The following is a 16,575-nucleotide window of genomic DNA, read 5'->3' on the forward strand; positions in this document are numbered from 1 at the left end:
TATACCATGTTTGCTGTGTGAGCACTCTGGGATGTAGTCCCTGAGCTGCGCTGATGAGGAGTCAAACTCTAAAAAATTTACTGCCCACTAATTGAGTCATTGGGATCATTATATAGTTTTTGTAATATTTTCTACGAGGAGTGCCCCGAGGAGTTGCTATTACACACGCAATGCGCTGTAAAGGGGGTGGTGAAATGACCAGTAATATATAAACAAATTTTTGGTTTTAGCGGTCAAGTTGTGAGAAATGAGGTTGCAGGTAATAGTGAATTGCTGAATAATTGTGATTATGTGGAACAAACAGATGTATTGCAGCTAAGGATTTTATTGAAACCCGTGTATGGTAGTTATATTGCAGTTGATAACTGTTTTCAGAATTGTCCTACCTATAAACCTATTTTACATACTTTTAGTTGACAGTAGGAATCCGAGTTACCTGCATATGACAAACAGTTGTATATAGTTTAACACTTCCTCATTCAAAGTACAATTTGTGTGGCATGTACAGAATGTACAGAATGTACAGAATGTACAGAATGTACAGAATGTACAGAATGTACAGAATGTACAGAATGTACAGAATGTACAGAATGTACAGAATGTACAGAATGTACAGAATGTACAGAATGTACAGAATGTACAGAATGTACAGAATGTACAGAATGTACAGAATGTACAGAATGTACAGAATGTACAGAATGTACAGAATGTACAGAATGTACAGAATGTACAGAATGTACAGAATGTACAGAATGTACAGAATGTACAGAATGTACAGAATGTACAGAATGTACAGAATGTACAGAATGTACAGAATGTACAGAATGTACAGAATGTACAGAATGTACAGAATGTACAGAATGTACAGAATGTACAGAATGTACAGAATGTACAGAATGTACAGAATGTACAGAATGTACAGAATGTACAGAATGTACAGAATGTACAGAATGTACAGAATGTACAGAATGTACAGAATGTACAGAATGTACAGAATGTACAGAATGTACAGAATGTACAGAATGTACAGAATGTACAGAATGTACAGAATGTACAGAATGTACAGAATGTACAGAATGTACAGAATGTACAGAATGTACAGAATGTACAGAATGTACAGAATGTACAGAATGTACAGAATGTACAGAATGTACAGAATGTACAGAATGTACAGAATGTACAGAATGTACAGAATGTACAGAATGTACAGAATGTACAGAATGTACAGAATGTACAGAATGTACAGAATGTACAGAATGTACAGAATGTACAGAATGTACAGAATGTACAGAATGTACAGAATGTGCATTCGAATGTACAGAATGTACAGAATGTACAGAATGTACAGAATGTACAGAATGTACAGAATGTACAGAATGTGCATTCGAATGTACAGAATGTACAGAATGTACAGAATGTGCATTCGAATGTACAGAATGTACAGAATGTACAGAATGTACAGAATGTGCATTCGAATGTACAGAATGTACAGAATGTACAGAATGTACAGAATGTGCATTCGAATGTACAGAATGTACAGAATGTACAGAATGTACAGAATGTGCATTCGAATGTACAGAATGTACAGAATGTACAGAATGTGCATTCGAATGTACAGAATGTGCATAGTACATTCTATGTTTTTTTATATTGATGCTCGAGAAAAATTAATTGCACAAAAGTGTGTTTCGGATTCACCCAAAGTTAGCCTGCATTTTAGTGAAAAACTATTTGAGTACTCAAAAGTTGTATTACATCTTTCTCTTTAATAGTATTGTTTGTACTCGATATCACCAAAATGGTACCCTCCTTGCAATTTATCAAGACAAAACACACAAGTTATATTTATGAATGAGTATGCGATATATATATGATATATATATCATATATATATGATATATATATGATATATATATGATATATGATATATGATATATATATATATATATATATATATATATATGATAGTGAAATACTTGGTTTATTATCTTTCATTTTTGAAGCTGTTTATAAAAGTGGGATTGCAAGGTATGCATATGGAATAGGTCGTGCGCCATCTATGAAAAAATAGTAAAATGTAATTGTAAAATGTTTTTTTGCAAAGTAGTTATTTTCCTCTGTCACTTTGGCCTAATGCCTAAGGCATTTTGCTTTCTCTAACTCTTTTGACAGTTCAAATTCAATATTTAAATATATGTATACCAGTGCAATTGCCCGTTGTAAAACAATATTATGAATGAGGTAGTTGGCATGTAATGATACTGGAAAGTATCTGTCAATTGCTGCACAAATTCGTTGCAAATTTGCATGCTGACAAAATGATCATCAGAATGCAACAGACCAAATAAAAAAATTGATATATTTTTTAGTTTCGCAACAAATATACATGTATAATAGTACAGTATCAAATGTACAAGCAACGACTGCCCTAAATATCTAAAATACTCATATAGGGGCTGAACAATTTTACTGGCCATCATGTGTACCTGGAATTATTGTAAGTTCAACCTTTAGCTGCTGAAGATGTAGTTGCGTTTGATCCTATAGAGAAGCACTTTAGAACAGTGTTCATTAGCCTCGGTAATCTTAATGCAGCTATGGCCATCACCGAGGTATTTGTTCATACATTAACATTGTGAGGACAAGGTTATCAGCAATGGATGATGACGACCATGAGCTTTCTGAGTTTAAAGCTAATCTAATGGCAGTACCTACGCTTATTACAGTTCATGATCGAACTTCGGTGTCTTGAAAAAAGTTTGATATGGCTGCAAGCAGGTATGGAAATTTGATTGTCATAATCATCTCTATCAGTTTGTGCAGAGATATTTGGGGATATAGAAAATAATATGTTATATTTTGCAATGGTGTAAGCCATGGATTTGATAGCGTCATTTGCATATTCTGCTCTCACTTCATATTTTTTAGATATCATAAAGTTTGGAAAATTCTTATTGTTTAGTATAAAAATTCCGTCCGATGGCGAAATACCACTGATGGGTGCTCTCAAATGGAGTTCACATGTGTCTCGCTTGTTGAAACACATTCCTATGATTTCAACAGTGTTACTACAGTTAAAGGTATATTATTCTTCAGTAATGTGTAGCCTTCATTTTTTCCAACTGAGATTTATAGGGCTTCTAAAATTGACATTGATTGCTTTGCATAAATCACAACCATAAATCTGGAAAACAAAATTACTTTTTACAAGTTGGTCAGCAGGCTCTGTGGGTTTAGGTTCATGTTAAATAATATTTTTATAATATTAAGTTACAATTATAAAACACGTTCAACTTTTTTTTATATTGAGTAGTAACGTGGGTGTTTTGTTGAAATGTTATCCTCAAATTCCTTTGCTTAAATTTACTTTGCTAGTAATAATACAGATGTTTGAACATGCCTATTTTTTCCAGTTGACGTGGGCCAATATGCAAAAAGATGTCTCAGCCGGATGGTTTAGCCGTAGTATTTTGAACATGGGTGACTTTGTCATAACTCATAATTTGCTGAGAGACTATGTTAAGGCCTTTGTGTTCAATGGGTAAGTGAAAAAATTGTAAAGGGATATAATGCAGTGTAGGCAATGCTCTAGTGTTATCATTTCACTGGAAATAGAGCGTATCATTTCACTGGAATTAGAGCAATAGTCGCTAATTACAATATCTTTGGTGAGGTGGCTGGCTATGTTAAAAACATTTTTTTACTTTCAAAAGTTTAACATAGCAATGTATAATGTAGGAAATATCATTTATTGTATGGAACTATTATCTTTTCCTCTTGTACGTGTTTGATTTTGTACCTATTACTAAAGTGTTATGAAACTTTCTTTCTTTGATTCTAATTATCAGATGTTTTTTTACATTGGTGCCACTAATAGGAATCGCTGAAGTATAATATATTTACATGTTCTTAATTAATCTTGTGAGAAATCAGGTAAAAACAATAACCATATATTTTAAAGCAATGTTTTGTATTATTTATAGCTTACCACTGCACTCATATTACAAACAGTGGATATGGCTCTTGATGGAAGCGGGTGTTACTACAAATGAGATACCGTCATACCAGCACTTGAGGATGAGATATCGTCATACCAGCACTTGAGGATTAGATACCGTCATACCAGGACTTGAAGATGAGATACCGTCATACCAGCACTTGAGGATTAGATACCGTCATACCAGCACTTGAGGATGAGATACCGTCATACCAGCACTTGAGAATGAGATACCGTCATACCAGCACTTGAGGATTAGATACCGTCATACCAGCACTTGAGGGTGAAATACAGTCATACCAGCGCTTGAGGATGAGATACCGTCATACCAGCACTTGAGGATGAGATACCGTCATACCAGCACTTGAGGATGAGATACCGTCATACCAGCACTTGAGAATGAGATACGGTCATACCAGCACTTGAGGATGAGATACGGTCATACCAGCACTTGAGGATTAGATACGGTCATACCAGCACTTGAGGATGAGATACCGTCATACCAGCACTTGAGAATGAGATACCGTCATACCAGCACTTGAGGATTAGATACCGTCATACCAGCACTTGAGGGTGAAATACAGTCATACCAGCGCTTGAGGATGAGATACCGTCATACCAGCGCTTGAGGATGAGATACCGTCATACCAGCACTTGAGGATGAGATACCCTCATACCAGCGCTTGAGGATGAGATACCGTCATACCAGCACTTGAGAATGAGATACGGTCATACCAGCACTTGAGGATGAGATACGGTCATACCAGCACTTGAGAATTAGATACCGTCATACCAGCACTTGAGGATGAGATACCGTCATACCAGCACTTGAGAATGAGATACCGTCATACCAGCACTTGAGGATTAGATACCGTCATACCAGCACTTGAGGGTGAAATACAGTCATACCAGCACTTGAGAATCAGCTGGATATCTCTTGCCAAGCTACTTAATAAAGATTACTTTTCATATGTTAAATGTGGAGACATTCCTGAAACAGTTGTGTGTGATGGCATCGTATTGGCTTTCAAGAAACGTTTCAGAATAAAGGTTCAAGAGGATGTTGAATGTCAGCTTCCTCTGCTGAATGGCTGCAAGTACATGTAAGACATTGCGCACTACAGTTGATAACACAAACATATTACAGAAGCGCTTTTCACTGTAAAATAAATGTAGAATATTTTGATAGACATAAGGAACTAGTGTCGAATTAATCTATGCTTGAAAATCTATTACCTAAGCCATTTAATTTTCATTCAACGGCTTGAAATAGTTCTGATATGGTAATTATAAGTTTGGTAAGAAATGTAACAGTAATTTATGTATGCTATGTACTGTATGTATGTTATGCGAGGTGAAGACGACATGGATAAAATAAATGTGGTACATTTTAACCATTGCTATTTCTTCACAATATTGTCGCACAGTGTTAAAAACACATGCAGACAATGTGGCATTGGAATAGTTTTATTAACACTAGTGTTTACATGTGCTTAGCCTTTCTTGCCATAAAATATACGATTATTATCTTTACCTGATTTATAGGTTTGCTGAAACGCTTATTATTGAAGAAAGGAAGACGAGAAAGCAATTAAAGGAGTCAATGGAGACTTCAGAGTTTTCAGCTGATGACACTAAAAGCCGTATTACTTTGTGTACTATGACGGCACTTTTTTTTACTCCACCGCTCCAACATATCTCTGACTGCAAATCACCTGAGAGACCTGCTGAGACAGCTGCAGATCACCTGCTGAGACAGCTGTCAAAGGATTCCCCCGTAAGAGGCTTCAGTTAATGTTCAAGAGAAGCACTTGAAAGGACTTGTGACAATTTTACGGTAGAGAAGTATTCGGGAACATTAGTTGAGCTAAAAAGATTATGCCCTATACTTTATAACTTTTATTCTTTAGCTAGCAGAGATGACATGCCTGTAATACAGCCTATTCCAAACCAAATCTATGACAGATTGGCGTATATAGAAGGCTTTCAGGAACAGAAGCTGTCACCATCAACTTGCGACCTGGGTACTCATGGTAAATTCCCTTCATTACCCATCATTCGATGACGAGGTAGTTATGCTATGGACAAGAAGAAGAACAAGATGCAATGTACCAAGCTGAAGCAAGGGCATAAGACTTTGCTACCAGGGTTATTTCTTCTTCATTGTCCGCATGGTGAGATTTCCTTAATTACTGTCTAAAGAAGCGTATCACATAAAGAATCTAACATATTGAGCAATTTAAATACATGTGCTGCTGAAAAGTTGATTGGTAATATTAACAGTGGTACATTGGTACATGAATGATCAGGAATAGTGCTTCTGTTAGCTTGACTCAACTTGACTGAACAAATGGTTTTGTTGAATCTTTTAGCTTTAATTTTATTCTGGCTATAATAGCGGTCTTTTTGAAATAACCTTCCCTGTTAAATTAGTACTGTCTCAAATCTTCTTGTAAGTTAATGAAAATGGTTTTAATTTTCAGTGTAGTAAGCGGTAATAGCCATAATACTAATAATTTATCGAGACAAATTTATCACAGTGTAGGAGATATTTAAACATACCTGGCCATTCTTGTTGCGTACATTTTACCAATGCACCGCTGGATATTTGGCTAGTCTGTATTGTCAAGCTAACCTTTTTTCAGGAGAGAAGATCCTACCAACAATTGTGGCAGTGTTGTAGGATTGCAAGTGTTGGTAGCTTTCAATTATCTAAAAAATATACTCGTTTCAAATAAAAAAAATTTGTGTTAGTTTTTCTTAGTTTAATCGAGTTAATCAAACTAACCAAACAATTAATCTGATTAATTTGAAAATAAGATGAACAGTATGAAAACATTAAAGCTCTACGCTAAAATTATGAATATATATATTATATGAATATGCTATGGATATGAGGTCATGGATGACAGTGAATCTCCCAACATTCCATTCTCTGTCTTTGTATCTAGATTCCAAGTTGGTAAGCAATACGAACTGGTGTCATATTTGTTATACAGTGTATATATATACATGTATATATATATATATATATATAATAGATAAGTTGTCAGGCCTACTGCTAACAGCACTCTACACTCTAAAAAGTGCGGAGTGTTATAACTAACTAGAGTGTGGAATAGGTTAATTATACTTATCTTTGTTCCAGATTGATGTTTTATTCTGGGGTCACGACAGGTCTGTTTCGTGCTGGTGCACTCTTCAGGTGACTTGTGTTGAATGGCGGGTGGAGTTGCCTCTCCTGATGTTGTTGGTGGTGTCTGTAGCTCCGCCTCTGCCTGGATCGTATTGGCTGAGTAGGTACTTCTTGGAGTGTCTGCATGTATTGTTTAATTCATTTCTTTTGTTTAAGGTGGCTGTTTCTGGCCTGCAAATGATGTAATATTTTTCACTAAGGCACAGATGACATTTCTTTGTTTGGTTTATATATATATATATATATATATATATATATATATATATATATATATATATATATATATATATATATATATATAAAACTATGTGTACTAAAAAAGCTACAAATAAAAGTTATATTGATACACATTAGTAAAAAGAGTGCTCAATGTTTAGAGTAAAAACAGAGCTGATAAAAAACTATGTGTACTAAAAAAACTACAAATAAAAGTTATATTGATACACATTAGTAAAAAGAGTGCTCAATGTTTAGAGTAAAAACAGAGCTGATAAAAAACTATGTGTACTAAAAAAACTACAAATAAAAGTTATATTGATACACATTAGTAAAAAGAGTGCTCAATGTTTAGAGTAAAAACACATAGTTTTATATCAGCTCTGTTTTTACTCTAAACATTGGGCACTCTTTTTACTAATGTGTATCAATATAACTTTTATTTGTAGCTTTTTTAGTACACATAGTTTTATATATATATATATATGAAATTGTTTCCTCACCCCGGCTACCCCGTATGGGTGGTAAATTCTGCTTTAACTCGGGTCTCTTACAAGAGACCTGGGAGTTTGAGCACTCGCCTCAAGATCTTAGCTGTTCCCAATAGCGCACTTTTCTGCAACTCACCTGAGTTGATTGCTGTTGGTATTTGGGCAAGCCACATTTTTATTTGCCGGTGTTATTGCGCCCAGTGCCCCAATGACTACTGGGATTACAGTTGTTCTTACATTCCAGCATTTTTCAATTTCTTCTCCAAGAGGGATATATTTCTCTACCTTTTCTTTTTCTTTGCTGGCTATATTGTAGTCATTGGGCACTGCTATATCTATTATAGTAGTCTTCTTTTTCTCCTTTTCTACCACCACTATATCTGGTTGGTTTGCTAGGACATGCGTGTCAGTTTGGATGTAGAAGTCCCAGAGGATCTTAGCGCGGTCATTTTCATTGACCTTACCAGGAGCTTCCCACCAGTGTTGTGGTTTATTAAGGCCATACTCATCACATAGACTTCTATACACAACACCTGCGACATGATTATGCCGCTCAGTGTATGCGTTCCCTGCTAGCTGCTTGCATCCACTGATGATGTGTTGGATGGTCTCAGGTGCATCTTTGCACAGTCTACATCTAGGATTGTCTCTAGTGTGATAGATTTTCGTTTGAAGTTGCCTTGTTGGGAGCACTTGCTCCTGGACTGCCATGATTAGCGACTCTGTATTGGCCGTTAGGTTTCCTTTGTTCAGCCACATATATGTCTGGTGAAGATCGCCAACCTAAGATATTTGTTGGTGGTAAGCACCATGAAGAGGTTTCGTGTGCCAGTCAATTTCCTCATCCTCAGGGCGTAGGTCCGTTGTAAGAGCACCCGATTGAAATTCAGCTAGCAACTTATCTGAGATGGCCATGGAGGCTGCATATGCTTTGATGCTTTGCTCCTCTTCTTTCACTATCTGCTGTACACTTTTGAGTCCCTTACCGCCATCTTTCCTATCAAGATACAATCTAGTAGTATCAGATTTTGGGTGGAGTACTCCATCCATATATATATATATATCTATATACATATATATATATATATATATATATATATATATATATATATGTGGAACTATATTTCCCAACTAGGAGGCTTCTATCAATATATAATCCATGTTAGGAGGCTCTGAAAAATTAGGAGGCGTCCAGGGAGCCTCCTAATTCTAGCAGTGTTTATAGTGCTTAACAACCCTATAGAAGTATTTTAAACATAATTCCCATAATTGCCTTATATATCTATATTCATATATATGAAAAAGAGGAGACAACTCCAACAAAAATGTGTAATTTTTTATCAATAAATTATAAACTCTAGGAGGCTCTTATATATGGAACTAGGAGGCATATATCAATTTTAAAATATTCTTACTTTTAAGTGTTTTGGTATCGTTTCAGTTAATAGCACAATCTATTTAAAAACATATTGCAATAAGCTTATGACTAATCATCAGCCAATACAAAGAATTAGCAGCTATGTCGGATACAGTCAGTTTTGCTAATATTCATGATAGCTTTATTAGATTTGAAAAATAAAGTTGTATCTTAACAAACTACAATACATTACAATTTATTTGCTGACCCTCTTTATGGTTTTCAAGACTGCCATTTAAGCACTCCCTTTTTTTGCACGGTTTCTCATTGATCTGCCCTTTTTTGTGAAAATTCACAATAATTGCACATTATGGTTTCCACTGATGTTTAAGCATGGCTGTAGTAAAAGTTTAAATAAGTCTACAATCAGTAAAATTCATATTTTTGCTGCCGTTGCATCCAGCCACAAAATAAATCTTTTTTTGAAACTTTGCATCCGAACGCAATACCTGAGAGATGGTTTTTTAGTCAAAGAATTGATTTTTTAAATTTATTGAAATAAAGTGGCAGAAGTATAACCACAGTATATAACAGCTAGCGAGATGTGGCTGTTATAATGTTGCTGTGGCTGTTAGGACTATTAGTTTTTCACCAATGTAGTCTACTAGAGCTTGGTAGCAGCAGAATAACTACATGTAAGGGAGCACATCACATTTGGTAAGTTGTTCATGTTATTTTAGTCAATTTACGGTTTATTTACTTGAACATACAGTTGTAAAAAGGCAGTATAATTTTTATTTAATATTGAAATAGGACTAGCGTGAAAAAAAGTATGTTTCAATTATTATAATTTTTAAGGAATGTAGCATAGAACACATTTGATATATTTTTTTACACCCGTTTATGTCATCCAACTGCTGATATTGTTCTGCATAGAAAAGTCAAGAAAGTTCAGCATTATAATACCATAAAGGAGAATATCAAAACTTTTTGTAAAATCCTTATTTTGGACTTTTTTGTTGTTACACAAATGTTCAGTTTTGTAACATCAACACAGACACGCCAGCTGACAATTAATAGTTATTTTAGTGAATCAGTTAAATCTCTAACTTTAATCTATTTTCAGTTATTATTATAATAATTTTTGATGCTTTTTTATAATGATAAGTAAAGTTATTAATGTGGTTCTACCAACAGTCAAAACTGTTATTAGAATAACATGGTCATTATGTTATCGTATTATTGTTATCATGAATGGTGAGAGTTTGCGTATTTCAATTATGATTTTGTAAGTAATAGTAGTACATGCATAGGCATAAGCAAGTAAGTGGGGTATATGCAGCCTTTGAATTTTAAAACTTTTAGTATTTAGTTTGAATCTTGTGTAGTAATTGTGTAGTAATTAAGAGCTTAGCTGTTTTATAGAGCTTCAGCAGTAGGAGGCAGACATTCAAGTTTGCCAAAAAACCTAACCAGTGAACTAAAATGTGTATTTTGCATTCATTTTGGTTTGTATATCTGTTTATGTTATTTGAATTATCTATTCATTTTTAGTAGAAACTTGGTAAGCATTATTGCCAGTATAGTCATCAGATGGCAGAAAGTATTAGACAAAGTTGGATGTTCTTTTCTAGAAAAGGTATGCTGCTAATTACACGTTGGTTTGCATAAAAAATATGTCAAAATAATCAAGGTTTCATCTACCGAATTTTATAATATTTTTTAACATGTAAATAATTATAGATTACAAACTATAAAACATTATATCAGTAAGGTTGTATTTTGAAATGTAGTAATGTTTGACGTTTTGGCAAAGTTACAATGATAAGCAAAACTTTAAATTCACCAACACAAAATATACTGTACAAAGTTTTACTGTAACTAGCAAAAGTATACCTTACGTAAGAATGTAACAGCATGCCCAAAAGTAGTTTTTCTTTGTATAGTTGCAAATAATCAATGACGCTTCATAATCAAATTAATCAATTAGTTATAGATAACTGCTGGATGAGAAGCATTGATGGCCCACACCAAAGACTGATTTGCAGACATCAAATTAAAGGTATGCGATATTGCAATAAGTTGCTGTAAACTAGCACATTATACATGCGAGCCAAAAATTAGTGTGATAATTTGATATAGCCATAGCTTCAGTAAAAAAAGTTGTCAATTTTTACAGGCATTGTATTATTTTAAACGCTTACATAAACCATTATGCCACTTTTGTGTTCTATTCATCTATTATTGGCAGATTACATAATATAAATAGCGCACACCAATCAAAGGAATGTAGCATAGCAAAGAGATTTAGTATTGCTCTTCTTAGTCTTTATGAGTCATGGTTGCAATTGCTTAGCAATTGCATAATTATATAAAACGAATAGTTTTCTATGGTTACCCATTATCACTTTTAGTTACTCAGCCAACACTGAGAGTAATTATTAGATTTGAGATATCATGTTTAGAGGCAGGAGATTGACAAATATTTTGTTGGTTTTTACTCTTACCCTACCATATGCGAATTTATGCTAAATCTATCAGCAACTGCCGTATACACATTTTTGCAAATTTTCCAACACTTGCGTGGTCACCTAATTTTATTATCCGGTAAAAACATAACGGATGATTTTAAAACTTTTATGGTATTGTCAGTGTGGTTCGAAAATTTCTCTAATAGATTAGTCTAAGATAACCAAGCAGTTTCAAATTTTTTTTGAGAATTTCCAAAATAAAAATGGACATTTTTTGTGTAAGTTTTGTTAAGTATCGCGCAAGTCAGAAAACAGATAATTACTTACATGTATGTTGATGACATTATAGCCAATTCAAATTCAGATTTTTGTGATTACACAGATAATTAAAGTAGCAGCAGTGACTCTGATGATAATGAAAATAATAGTTTTGTAAGTGTAAGGGACATTGTAGAGCATCGCTTTAGCTTCGTAGCGATCGTAGCTTCACATAGCTTTAGCAGTGCACAAAGTGAAGGTACATTGATTTTTGCATAGCACACTATATGTTAACATTTTAGCAAAATAAAATATATTACAAAAAGTTTCTAGATAAACTTTGAAGTTGAAACAAAATTGTATACATGCTTCATGTACATATCATGAAGCTAAATTGGCAATTTTCGGTGAAATGGCTGGCGGTAGGCCGGTAGCTTAGTTTGTACATGGGTGGCAGCAAAAGGGTAAAGCTATAACAGAATTAGAGATAAAAGTGTATGTATTTCCTTTTGAATGATTTAGTGAACTTTGATAATTAAGACAATGAGTTTGGCGAATGATATATATATATAAGATGCTGCTGAAGTTGCGCAATTCAACTCATGGCTTTTAATTATTACCTCAAAATGTTGAAAACACGCGATAGGAAGGGCCAGAACACTACTAAAACTCATAGTTACTCAAAGCTGAAATACAGTAAGTTTTATACAAATTGCTATACAATAACAAAACTGCACAACTATTGGTAAAAATATAAATAGCAATATATATTATTATTTTTGGCCTTCGGTATCGGGCAGCATGTATGCAGTTTGTTTGCTGATGTTAACAAAAGTTTTACTAATAAGCTACATAATTTGCTCAATTATTTGTGTCAACTTTAAAATTTAAGACAAATGTAGTGTTAGCACTTTTAGAATATACTACAAATAAACGCAGAGGAACTTTTTGTGGCATATGACTTGAATTGAAAAGTTCTCTGAAAATGCAACTTGTATTTGCCCATTTTAATACTTTAAAATGTCAAAGGGAGCTCATAATGAAAGCAACTTTAATATAATTTCAAGATGCTCCAAACAGGGTGCGGATGTTATGTTGACAAACATTAAAAGGTCACTCTGTACTATGGCTAGTAAGTATTTACATGTAATTAGATTTTGCATTGATGCTTTCAATTAGGTAGTGTAGGAAATCTATTTACATTAGCTAATTTACCAGCATGTGCAATACCCAGCTTTGTTTCCTATCCATCACAAACATTTTGCCAACGCTTATAATAATTCATTGCTCTTTTTAAATCTGATTTCTGAACCAAAGGTAGTTTCAGCGGTATAAGAACATATACTTCTCTTCCTATGGGTCTACTCACTGTTTTGTAGCAGCAAAGGCCATTGTTTTTAAAAGGTCTGTAAGAATTGTATTACTTATTTTGACTTCCATTGGTGCTCGTAGCAAATATAATTTCAGTACAATTTGCATCAATAAAGTTATTATTACTTGTTTGTAAAGTATTTGGAGCAAAACAATATTTTATGTGCACAACAAACATTTTTGCTGCAAGCTTACCAAAACAAAATAAAACGTTTATTTTTATGTTACATTATAATTAAACATCATGTTCTATTCAGTTATTGCTGTCAGTACTATGCAGTTATTGCTGTCAATGTTCTTTGTGCATTCTTGGCACACTTTTATGTTAAACTTCCAATGCATTAAACACTTTAGAAATAAAGTGTCCAAACAGGGATGCATAACATGAGATTTGTCACTGGCTAGTTTTGACCTATATCTAGCACTCTTTAGCCAAAGGTGTCTAGCTTTACTAAAAAGTTTGGTAGTGAAATTGTACATAGATTCATTGCCAGCATACACGTCAATCATGATGCCTATGCTCTTATTATGTGTGTTCTACTATTGCCTGCTTAGCTAATTCACTTTCTACTTCTCAATAGCCTCAGCCTTCGAATGAAAGCTATTGTTGTTATTCCTATTCTTTGTAACTTTATAATGAAGGAGGTTGTGGTTGGGCAGCTCATTTGCTTTTCACTCTATTAGAAGTATTGCAGCACAAGTATAACTGCAGTAATAAAATCTGCACAGATTTGCATAATGTGGTCTTATTCTCCAAGGTCTTTTCACTAGCAGAAATGATCTATGTACTTATGCAATTGTGGTTTGTGCTTAAAGTGACTCATTCTCCTAATGTGGCATGGCTTGCTATCTTCTTGCATGCTAGTCAATTGATTAAATAGATTGTAAGAAACAAGTCAACCTCCTATTCCTACACAACCTAAATACTTATCACATAAGTTCAACCTTCTAGCGAGATATTAGCCGCTAAATTTTTTGCTTTTTTCACGCGTCTAGCCATTTAGGGTTTTGCAGCAGCAGAAGAACAGACTAAGCATGTCACAATTGGTATATTTGTTTGTCACAATTGTTTTATATTACTTTTGCCAATTTTGTCATTGAATTAATTGTACCATATTATGGTGAAAGGGCATCATGAAAAGTATTTTACTTCACCTCAATACCAATGCAAAAGGTTAGACCGGTAGTGGCCATTTTTGACCTTTAGGGCGAGCCACTTTAAATACTATTTCTAAGCAACTTACTCATTTCATCAAATTGCGACGACAAACAACAATGCATAGGTTTTCGCAGCTATTTTGGATTTGGATTTTACTGCCTTAATTGCAGGATCGTAATATTGTCAAGTTAAAAAGGTCAAGAAACCCCAACTTTATAATGCTAAAAGAATGAAATTATTACTAATTTTCATAAAATGATAACTTTGTAATTATACACGAGGGTAGCTTTGTGAGATTAACCGACACACATTAAAATAATTATGGTAACATATAGCATGGTAGCCAGCAATTGATGAATATATGTGACTCTGTGGATGCTCCTAATTTTTGTAACATTTTAAAAAGCATTAAAATAATTATGGATGCTTTTTATTCTGATTAGTAGTGTTAGCTGATTGATAGCACCAAACAGGCAGAATTATTAGTAGCCTATACTATACTGCCCTGAGCAAGCAAAACGCTGTATCTTGATATTTGTAAATTGTTCAGCACAAGCACAAACGCGTTTTGGTCGAGCCTGGCATTAGTATTAGCAGTATTTTAGTTGTTTTTTTATTTATTATGGTGAGATATCCAACAATCTTTACCGAAATCTTTTTTCATGAAACTTTAAAATCAAAGGAGTTATTTCACTTAGGGCATTTTGTTTGCTTAAATTGACAATTTACTAAGCTGGCACTAGGCAATCAAAACGCCCTATCACTGCAGATAGGGCCTTTTGATTGCTTAATTGGACTGGTTTCTCATTGTTAGTTTGCCACAAGACCATTTGCCATGACTGGATTATCAAAGGATTACAAGTTTAAATTCTGATATTAATCCGCAATTAGTCAACAAAATAATATATGTTGCAATTCCTATTACTCATCCAGTCAACACATGGATTAAAGCCCTGTAATAGCCATATTTAGCTCAAAAGTTAAGAGATGATCAAAGATCTAGGTATCCTTCAAACCAGATGTCACGAAATGAAAGGAGTAAGTAAAATAGTAATTTAAAAAAGATCAAACGCTTTTATTGAAAATAATTTAAAACAAACAACTGAGTGCAATAATGTCAGTATTTAAAAAAAGTAAAACCTTCCAATGGACATGTAATTAAAACAAATTTTTCATCAAATCTCTGAGTCGGATCTTTAAATCGAGACTTTTGTCACTTAGATATCGTCCTGTCATAATAAATATATTATGATAAAAAATATAGCAATAAGATGAGCACTTAGAAGTGCACTAGCTTGTATGAGCTGCCTTAAAACAACCAATTATATATGCTTCAGTTTCGCTTCCCTTTGTTTATATACTCTTTGATTACATAATGCTGCTCATAATGTCCAAGTTTGAGTATGTTCAGGCCAATCAAAACGCTGTATCTGCAGATAGAGCGCTTTGATTGCCACTTTATGTGTGGTAAATGTGGATAGGGCGTTTTGCACATTGTGAAAAGTGCTATTTCTGGTGGTCTCAGATATATGAAATTTTGAGACATGTTAGATCTCAACCTAAATTACATTAAAGCACAAAAAAGTGAATTTTGAAAAACTTGTCAGATAGGGCGTTTTGCTTGCTTAGGGCAGTATAAAGCTATGATACTGTATTAGTTTCATTGTAATTAACAAGTTGATGCATTTTAGTCATAATTTGATACAGATTTAAACTAGAGGCTGAGTCATAAGTAGGTGACTGGAGTAAATGAAACCCTTTAAATTGTTGAAGCTTTAAAATCTATGTTTCAATTTTGTAGAAGAATATCGCATGAGATAAAATATTACTGCTTCATAGAATTTTAGTAATGGGAGGTATGGGCACGGATTTGCTGAAAACCCTAAAAACATCAGGCATCTTTTGCATCAATTTTTAATCTGCATAACATCTGTTTGGGCTATTAAAATTGTTTTGCTTATTTTGGTAGAAACCTGGTCACCGCATCCAAGCACTATATCCACCAGATGGAAAGTGGTACGAAGCACAGCTGGACGCTTTCTTGAAGGGGGTATGTTGC

At 34.0% G+C, this 16,575-nt stretch overlaps 1 long non-coding RNA gene across 1 annotated transcript; it reads right to left on the bottom strand.

Moving 5' to 3' along the window:
• Positions 1-3,880: 3,880 nt before the first annotated feature.
• Positions 3,881-8,311, bottom strand: LOC137393603 (uncharacterized). Its single transcript, XR_010978305.1, has 4 exons — positions 8,037-8,311; positions 6,560-7,364; positions 5,926-6,075; positions 3,881-5,088 (listed from the first exon to the last, which is right to left on the bottom strand). It is a non-coding gene; the product is annotated as an uncharacterized lncRNA (long non-coding RNA).
• Positions 8,312-16,575: the final 8,264 nt, after the last annotated feature.

Source organism: Watersipora subatra, chromosome 4 (assembly GCF_963576615.1).
Source record: "Watersipora subatra chromosome 4, tzWatSuba1.1, whole genome shotgun sequence".
NCBI lineage: Eukaryota > Metazoa > Bryozoa > Gymnolaemata > Cheilostomatida > Watersiporidae > Watersipora > Watersipora subatra.